The sequence below is a fragment of the Rutidosis leptorrhynchoides genome, chromosome 10, assembly GCF_046630445.1.
Source record: "Rutidosis leptorrhynchoides isolate AG116_Rl617_1_P2 chromosome 10, CSIRO_AGI_Rlap_v1, whole genome shotgun sequence".
NCBI classification, from domain to species: Eukaryota; Viridiplantae; Streptophyta; class Magnoliopsida; order Asterales; family Asteraceae; genus Rutidosis; species Rutidosis leptorrhynchoides.
The window spans coordinates 342,413,804-342,424,523 of record NC_092342.1 but is presented as its reverse complement, the minus strand read 5'-3'; the positions used below and the strand labels follow the sequence as shown (position 1 = coordinate 342,424,523).

The following is a 10,720-nucleotide window of genomic DNA, read 5'->3' as shown; positions in this document are numbered from 1 at the left end:
TTAGATCAATCGATGATGAAGATGAAGATTGAGAATCAGATTCGGTATTTGTTTTTTTTTTATCGATAGATATACAGTGGAGAGGAAAGAGATAGAAAAGATCTGATATCCTGTACTGTTGTCACGTGTTTAATTGAGAGAGATTCGGTAGATGAACAAAAATAGGACTCGGTATATATATATATATATATATATATATATATATATATATATATATATATATATATATATATATATATATATATATATATATATATATATATATATATTTGTTTATTTATTTATTTTCTCTAATCCGATGTACACTATATGAGAGAGAATTGATGTGTTGACTAATCACTGTACGAGTACTGTAGCAGTAGGTGAGAGATTTGGTATTTTATTTTGTTTTCATTTGAAAATATTTGTTGAGATTCGGTAAATTATTCGGGTTCGGTAATTATTGAGTTTGAAGATTTGAAGATAAGTATGGAGATTGGATGAAGATTCGAAGATGAGTATGAAGATTCACACGATATTCTCGGATCGATGCTAAAAGCTTTTGCTCTGATACTAAATGTTGGGGTGTAATGTGATGAATATCGTATGAATGTATGAATATCTATGAAGATTGATATGAATATTGAGAGGAAAAGTCAATTGGTCAAGATTGACTTTTTCACAACTCTCTTGAACTCTTTACTAAACTTTAGCTATGTGTGTGAAGTGCTTCCTTCTAAGGTTGTCTTGTGGAATATTTATAGCAGTATTCAATATCTCACCAATACAAGGCTTAGCACACAATCTATGCAATTCCCGTGGTCCTAACAAACACATCTAGTAACAAAAATTAAAAGGATAAGAGGAGTTAAAAAAAAATAGGTTTATTGCCACGTCATATTACCAACTTATTGAGTGAGAGTTTTTTAGTGAATTATTGAGTAGCTATAGCATTTCTCTCAAACAATTTACTAGGTAGACATATCCAAAATATATGTGTAATTGCAAATACTAAAGGACTAAACATAGTTTTTTTCCTACAAACAATAAGTGAAAATGTATGGAAAAAACATTTTTTTTTAAAAAACATGCCTTATGAAAGTCACCTCAACTCTGCTTTCAAATCCATTTGTTTACTCAATCTTACTTCAAAATTTCCATACATGTTAGTTCAATCATGCCGTCATTTCATAAAACGAGATTAATTGAGTGGGACCTACCAACCAACTTACAATATTACTAGATTTAAGAGCCCGTGTGTTAAACTAAATTGAAATGTAAAATGTTATATTAATTAACGGTATGATAAAGACTGTATCACAAGTAGTTTTGTGTTTGAAATTTCTAATAATCTGCTTAAGTATATTTGTATAAACACCTTCATGTTGTTTAACCAACAAATATGCCAAATGGGCTGCTTTCAACTTGTTATATATATATATATATATATATATATATATATATATATATATATATATATATATATATATATATATATATATATATATAGGCAGGATCAATGGGAAAGTAACCAATCGGGGGGAAGCAAAATTTTTTTTTTTTTTTTTTTGGTTTTTTTGGAATTTTTTTTCCGGCATCAAGATCACACGAAAATATGAACATTTAGAAGAGACACTTCGTGATGAATGTTATTATTTAGGCGGGAAAATGATCGACAAAAATAACATTCAAGATAATATTGTTCGTGAAGAATATGAACGTTTTTTTTCCATGTTTTGTGAAGTAAAATTTAGCCCGATTTAGAGTTTAGGGTTTAGGGTTTGGTGTTTTGGGTTTATTCCATAAACTCAAAACACCAAACCCTAAACCCTAAACCCTAAACCCTAAACTCTAAACCGTTCGTGTTAAAAACTCAATCTAAATCCTAAATCTAAACCCTAAATCTAAACCCTAAACCCTAAATTTCTAAACCCTAATATCTAAACCCTATAAACCCTAATATCTAAACCCCAATACCTAAAACCTCAACATACGCTCGAAAAACACGATAATTGTTATATATTACTTCTTCGAGCATTTTTCCGCCAAAATAAAAACATTTATCACAAAGTGTCTCTACTAAATGTTCATATTTTCATCCCATCTATAATGTTCGTGAACAAAGTTTTTTTAAAAAATGAAAAAAAAAGTTTTTGCTTCCCCCCGCTTCCCCCCGATTGGTTACTTCCCTCTTGATCCTACCACTATATATATATATATATATATATATATATATATATATATATATATATATATATATATATATATATATATATATATATAACAAATAAAACATTTAGATTTAAGAGCACGTGTGTTGAACGGGAGCTCTAAAAAATTAGTTTTTGAAAACGTTAATATTGATAGTTATTAGTTGTATTATGCAATTACATTGGAGAAACTCTTCCTTATTAATAATAGTTGTATTGAAAGCAATTTTATTGAAAATATTAATATCCGAAACGTTATTAATGAATACAATTACAATTGAAAGCAATTGTTAATTGGACGAAAGGGGAAAAAAATAATAATCATCTATAAGAAAAGCAATAAATGAAAATCATAGATGATGTAAATCATAACCCGTTTGGATAGATTGCTATTGATCCTTGACTTTGAAGTGTTCTACTCCTTACACAAAAGTAAATAGAAGCCCGTTTGAATTAGTGACGTAGCCTTTTATAGGTGACTTGTACATTAGCATATTAGGGTATGCCAATAGTACGTAATAGAAGCCTTTATATAGAAATAAAAATTAATCACATCAAAATTTTCACATTTTAGTGTCAAGCAGGTAATTAATTCAAAACAGTCAATTTTGTTTCGGACATACATGCACATTACTACAATCCGAGCGACCATTATGTGGTTTTTGCTTTACATAAGATATGTACTAAGTGATCCGGTTCAAAACACAACTGTTTTACAAACTAAACTTCTTTAGTTTTTATTTTATTTCAAAACGATGGGTCAACAGGAAACAAAGTCAAACAGGTCAAAAGTTATACTAAATCTAATCATACTCATTGGTAGCTATAGTTTCGGACATAATTTCTTTTCAATGTCAAAAGCAATAAATGGAAAAACCATCCGTTCATTTTACTAAGCATACATACAGTCATTTGCCTAACCCGACGAAACTACTGTAAAACCTAATAAAAGTATAAGCAATTTGTGCATTGTTGAGCATAATTAAGACATACATTTAAGATCTGACCAGATGTCTAAAACATTTAATACCGTACCAGGAACCCAAGAATTAAACAAAAAGGAACCATGGTTAAACACATAGTTCACTGCCGGTTCGATATTGCCAACGTTTTCACAGTGAGTTTATTTTGGTAATGACCTGAAAGAAGTCAACAACAATGGAAACAAATGGTAACTTTATATTATATGTAGGGTTAATTCTAGCTTTTTCTATGAACACCATCTCAACAATTTAAGCGGTAGCACCATCAGTAGCACCATAGAGCATTTAAAGAAATATGCAAACCAAGATATGATTAAAACAAAAGCATAACCAAATAACCTCCATAGCAGAGCAAAAGTGGATGGCGCTTTGGATACCAAAGCAATTATCAAACTCGAGTTCTTTCTTAAAATTGACCTCTTTGGCTTGAAGTTCAAAGACTCAACTAACATTGGAGATGCTCCCGGTTCTTGTTTGATGACACCAGTGTTCGTAGCAAGATCCACTACATCACTACTGTCTTGAGTGAAAGTAGAACCACACTGCCATAAAAATGTATGTAAGGTTATCCCATTTCTTATACATGCATATAAAGTGGTATGACATATTACTCTTTAAAAGCCAAAAGAAGTTAAGTCGAGTTAATTTATCATTATAGTGTCTTCCATTTTATTTCATAAAATTGTGGATTCAAGTAGAGACAGATACCAAAATTATGTAACAACGTGGTAAGATTTTGGTATTTATGATTATATCAAATTGTTTTTAAACATTCATGGATAAATCATTTTGTACTCCTATTTTTTACTTACTAATGATTACATTTAATGTACCTTAGTAGAGGAACCCACTTGAGACTGGAGTATTTTTTATTTATTTATCAAAATCAGCAGAATATGAATCACCAGCCTGTATCAATTATTAGTTGATGTTTGCAGTCTAATGGTGAAGATGGATCTTTGGCTGTCGATTACTTTACCTTTAGTTCTAGCATTGCAAACTATTTGAAATCAGCATCTCTTCATGATTACACGAACACAAATATACTCGACACACATTCAATGAGAATAAAATAATGTTAAATTTGCAAAGAAATACCTTCACGATCTTCACGAAAATCATATGGCTGACTTAGTGAATTATCAACAATTCAAGAAGTTGAGGAATTATGTACTGCAACAAATGCATATACGATCAACAATTTTATGCAAAACGAACACCACAAATGTGTTATGAGTCGATTCGAACCAAACACCCTGTAGAGGAAGTACTTATTTTAACCCATTAACCAAACAATCCAACCTGCCCATTTTGTCACTATTAAACAAATGTATACATATACCTGATTAATTTTTTTTTAAAGAGATTAACTACTTACGAAGCATGTTCACATGAACTGAGGATGTATTGGTGAGGCCACAGATAGCTAAGATTCTTAAACCCGTGATGAGCCTCCTCAGAAATCCTAACTTTAGGGATAGATGGATGCTACCTGCTAACAGACGCGTCAGTCTATGACCTCATGAGTATACTCTACGAATGTAGCCAAACAGTATAAAGCCTATTAGTTGATGCACATAGAAGCGTTGGACCACGGGAAGAGAACATATAATTAGAGTATCAAAAAGTAGCAGACCAAACGTTCGAAAAACAACCACATTACAGTTGCTCTACCAAGTACACTTGCTGTTATCTTGTTATTCCTCCAGAAGAACACACCAGCCGCTGCATAATTTTTAACTTGCTTAAAGCGTTAATAATTCGTTTTATGGAAGTTACTCGTGGCTTCATTCAGCTCACCCACAACACACCCGGTACTCCCAGCTTCTTTGTCACTAAAATGTACCCTGCATACATGTATAGTCCAATAAGTTAGAGAGATATTTTTTTACTTATATTTGTATCACTGAAATAACTTGGTACTTATTCACGAATTACTTGAAATATGACTATAGCAAAGACTTAGTAAAACAGGTGCAACTTCTTATAAAAATTCAATATAGTAACCGATGTATCAATTTAACCTACAAAAGACTCAATTCCCGGTAATATATAGTTAAGTTCCACAAAGGAAACATAAAAGAACACATACAATATGAAAAATATCTTGCATCTGTGAGCCACATACAGAATTCACACATATACATAAACCAAACACAAATAACCAAATTTCATTGTTCATTCTCCTAATTTTCACCAATCAGAATAAAATTTAACACAAGAATGTTACCCACTTTGAGTAATACAAATCATAAACTTCAAACTTTTAGTCAAATCGATCAAAAACATGCAGTCAATTTCAAATCGACATCTAGAAAATTAAAAGAAAAATCAATCGAATGACTGTCATGAGCCTACCTGGATGACATACGAAGCCATAAAATAATATTGGATAGTTGCAGTTATTTTAAATCGCATATAAATCGCCTTGGACATATATAGTGAGGGTCCCTTCATCTCGAAACCATTCATCAGAAGCTAATACACCTCAATTTGCCTGTAAGATAAAAAGTATACACTTCTTATGAACAAAATGGCATAGTGATATCAAAAAAAATGTCAAATTCAACGCATAAAGAATAGATAATACTTTATATGACGAAGTCAACACATACATATAAAATATAAGTTAACGAATATTTACAAAGTATCAAACTTAACATAGTTATTAACAAAGAACACATATAATTAACAATTCAAAGTTATATTATATCAAAATCAAAACAGATATTATAACACAACTATTATAAAGCTTATCAAAATTACTATAAAAACACATCTCATAGATAATATTATAAATGTTATTAAAACAGCAAATAAGATCATCACGGACTTATAGTAATCGAAATCTTTTGTAAATAACACTTTTCAATAACGATTTTTATTAAAAAAAAATCAGAGATCAAAATACTCGATCGACAGTTTACTTATACTTCTGTTACTAATAATAATAAGATTTTTGAAAATTACATACCTAAATCGATTTAAATGAATAATCTGAATTGATTGCTAAATTGGGGATGAAACCGAATCGGAACCCTAATTGACTTAGTGTGCGTCGATTAATATGATTTAGCTATCCCAATAACGATTAATCTGATAATATTTATCTCAAAATCCGACGGCAGAGACCTGGCGAAACAATTGAAGATCGCCGTTTAAAGGATAAAAAAAACTTGATCGTTGTTTTAAAGAAAAGAAAATGGATGTAAATAGCCTCTAATCCGTGGTTTATGAGGGACACGTGTTTTCTTAGTGTAATTATCAGAATTAATCTACTTTTAATTAGAAAATTATGAGGATTAAGGAGGGTTTAGGGTGGGACACGTGTCCAAAAAGCTTACCGATTTATAAAGATGTATTGTATGAATTGTATTGTATTGTATTGTATTGTATTGTATATATTGTATATTGTATATGTATGTATATGATATATGATATGATATGATATGATATGATATGATATATGATGTATATGATGATATGATATATGATGTATATGATATGATGATATGATATGATGTATGATGATACAGAAATTTAGTCAATATATATAATGCCTTTGTTGCCATTCAAAAAATAAAATAAAATATATAGTTCCTTTGCAAGCCCCACATTATATACCCTTAGCTACTTACCCTAATCACCTTATTACAAAAACCGGCCCAAATAATCTTGAAGATAAAAAAAAAAATTATGGCTATGTGAGGAGTAAGTTAGAAACGGTTATAAAACTGACGTAGACACTAATATTAGTTTTACGAATATACCCTTTTAAATTTAAATTTTATGTTAAATTGTATTAATTATATCATATTTGATCAATGGTCAAGATTAGTTCTCGCAGTTCTCATTTTTTATTTGGTTCTCGTCAGTGGCGATTCTAGGATGAAATGCCAATGGGGTCCTAATTTTTTTTTCTAAGGCTAATTATATTTGAAGGGTACTTTAGTGGTTATTTACCTCTAAAAAAACACAAATTTTAAAAATATATGGGTCCTATACTTAAATTTAGTGGTGTCCTGTACAATTTGAAGCATACATCGTATAAATTTTTTTTCCACTAGTGGGGTCATAGGACCCCACTCCCTTCAAGGTAGAGTCGCCTCTGGTTCTCGTTTGAACCTGGCCCCATTTATATATATATGTTTTCTTTTATTCATATATATATATATATATATATATATATATATATATATATATATATATAGGGGGGGAGAGATTTAATCAAGAGGGAAGAACTTTTTTGAGGGGAAGTGAGGGGAAGTAATTTTTTTTCGTTTTTTTCGAAAAAAATTTCAGACATTAAGATCACATGAAAAAATGAACATTTAAAAAAGATACTTTGTGATGAATGTTATTATTTTGGCGGTAAAACGCTCGAAGAAAAAAATGAAAACATTCAATGCATTGAATGTTTTGATTCTTAGTTTTTTTTACGGGTTTAGAAATTAGGGTTTAGAAATTAAGGGGTTAAAAATTAGGGTTTACCTATTAGGATTTAGAAATTAGGGTTTTGGGTTTAGAAATTAGGGTTTAGATTGAATATTTTAACATGAACGGTTTAGAGTTTAAAGTTTAAAGTTTAGGGTTTTAAGTTTAGGGACTACTACTAGTCTCACTGGGCCAACTACTAACACAATCAACTCCATCATATTGTATGTTAACCTTTTGACATAAAATCTTAATTATCACAACACAGTATGTTAATGCGTAGCAAAACGTTTTATGGTTTAAACTTTACTAGTGAAATGACCCGTGAAAATACGGGTTTGTTTAAACGAAACAATTTAATGATATGTTTTAGGTATTAAGTGAATGTAAATGTTAAATTCATTTAGTTTATTGTCTCATGGAACCACGAATTTTGACTAAACATAAAGTTTGCTCAAAGTTGAATATTTATATTTATATTTTTAATAATTATTATTATTATTAATAATAATAAATGTCTTTTAAATTTTTTTTAAAAAATAAAATTTCACTTTAGGAGAGATTAATATTTCTTTTTATAAAAGATTTTGTGTTATTTTTTAAATTAAATTAATATATAATTATGACATCATAATTATAAAAAGTAAAGAATATTTTAGCTTAATGATGATGTCATTATTTTATAGGTTTATTAGATTATATAGATTAGCATTTTATTTTAGCATGACATAGAGAAATGATGGAAAACAGTTACGGAATAATTCAATTAAACTGTGTATATTTGAGTAAAATATTTTCTATTATCAGGTAGCCAAAAGACGACACTTGTATTAAATAGAGAGAGGTAGCTGTTGACATAGATTTTTGACATAAACTGTTGGAATTTATGCTGGGCCAAAGGCTAGCTCTTGTTTGTATATAGAGAGACCTAGCTAGCTGGCTAGCCGACTATTGTATGTGTATGTGTGTGTAATTTATTCACTTTTAAGCCTTAAACAACATTATCTGTCTTTATCTTTGCAAACTCGACTTGGGTTAATTTATTTTATCTACATATATGATAAAATATATCTACTTTAATATGCCATTATATTATTGTCTTTTAAATTCAATTGACCAAAAAAAGATACATTTTATGAAGGTTTATGTTATGTGTATGTGTTATTAACATAGATATATAAGGAGTAATGAGAATTTGATGATAGAATGTGGTTTTTTAATCTCATTTTCACAACATAAGAACTTAACAAAGTGCCTATAGTTAGTTAAAGTACTAATGATTAGGGTGATCTTATTTAGGAGAACCAATGTATTAAAAATGTAAGGAGTAAGTACCAATTCATCTTAGAGCACGCGGTGTGCATTCATATTTGTCCCCGTCCCACAAAATCGACACCGGAAATCGACCGTCGGTGGGCATCGAACCGGCGTCGATTTTCAACTTCTGTGAACCGACGGTGATCAAAACTAGCCGTTGCTGTTTGATTTAAAATTTTATAGCCATTGAACAACTTTGTTTCTTTTTTTCGTCACTTTTATTTAACTTTATATATATATATATATATATATATATATATATATATATATATATATATATATATATATATATATATATATATATATATATATATATATATATATAAACATTCATCTTCACAACTCCTTTATTTTCCTCATTCTCATTCTACTTATCCAAACATGAATTTCCACTCAGACAACCCAAAATCACCCAACTACATTTACAACGAATCTAACCCGATGAGTCACAATTTTAATTGGGCCGAATTTAATGAAATGCCTCCCGAAGAGCCATCACAAACCCGAATACCACAAACTCAAATTTCACATGATGAGTATGCAAGTTACATGGAATGGCAAAAAGGAAAGGAGTATGCAACGAAATGTTCAATCACACGAACAATCATTCACTCGATCCGTTGAAGAAAAGGTTCCTACACCAACGTTCGCAAGGGCAAAGGCAAACGAAAAAGAAAAGGGTAAAGAAAAACTTAGAGAAGGTGCTTTGAGGCCAGAAACACACCCGTAAACGTCACTCAAAACACTTTAAACGAATGTGATATTGCTCAATTACATCATATATATATCTCGCAATATTGTGTAAAATACTCTCGAATCAAGGATAGTTAAGGCGGTTTCTACAAGTAATACATAAAGGTATGAAAAGTGTATCGGAAAGTGGTTTATAAAGAGTTTTGGTGAATTATGACCATTCTATAAGTTGTGATTTCATCATAGTTGATCCCGATACAAGTTATGGTCAAATTAGCGCTCTAAAAAGATAAAACAAGGCTTCAGGTATGTTGGACGCCGTCCAAAATGATTGGGACGCCGTCCAAATGAAGGGAGATTTGGAAAAAACGTTACAGAACAATTCAGCACAACTAGACGCCGTCCAGATTTCTGGACGCCCCTCCAGCCCTTCATAACTGGACGCCGTCCAGAAATCTGGACGCCGTCCAGAAGTAGGTTTCAGCTACTTTTTGCTTTTGACCAACTTTCACCACTTTAAAAGTGTATTATTGAGAGAGATACGAATAGTTACGAAACAGAGCAGTTTCAAGACGATTTTAGGAGCAAAATTGGAGAATTCCAAGCTCTTGGAAGAGGCTTAAACATCCAAGAATCAAGATTCAACACATTCTCCATTCAAGATTCATTCTCTATTAGGTTGATTTCTTGTTCTTCACAATGAATTCTACTTATCAATTGATTGTTATTTTGTTGGTTAATATGATTTTTGGCTAAACTCTATAATGTTTGTCTAGATTAATAACTGAGGTATTGGATGTAATCTTATGGATTGAATGTATTATGTGTGATTAGATTAGAGCTTGAATCAAAGAACCATGCTTATTGATGTCAAATGATTTGTATCTAGTTAATTGATATGTTGTTGATAAAGAGAACTCTTGTTGATGTATCATATTGATTTACAATCAACTTGTCTTAGATTGATTGTTTACTAAACCGGACCAAGGGGGTAAATTAGATCAAAATGATTAGACGATATAGGAATGAATTGTGTAGAGCGAACGCAAAAGACAATTGTTATTCAAGTCTTTGATCTAGCTAATCAACTAGTCACAAACGAAA

The 10,720-nt window shown here is 30.4% G+C and overlaps 1 long non-coding RNA gene across 6 annotated transcripts; it reads right to left on the bottom strand.

Annotated features, from left to right (window-relative positions):
- Nucleotides 1-3,007: 3,007 nt before the first annotated feature.
- LOC139872128 (uncharacterized) lies at nt 3,008-6,494 on the bottom strand. 6 transcript variants are annotated; one of them, XR_011766881.1, is made up of 5 exons: nt 6,147-6,494; nt 5,531-5,669; nt 4,271-5,019; nt 4,006-4,159; nt 3,008-3,714 (listed from the first exon to the last, which is right to left on the bottom strand). It is a non-coding gene; the product is annotated as an uncharacterized lncRNA (long non-coding RNA). The 6 variants fall into 6 exon arrangements; XR_011766879.1 differs by having other exon boundaries at nt 4,006-4,428; nt 4,551-5,019; XR_011766878.1 differs by having other exon boundaries at nt 4,006-4,172; nt 6,147-6,493.
- Between the last annotated feature and the right edge of the window lie 4,226 nt (nt 6,495-10,720).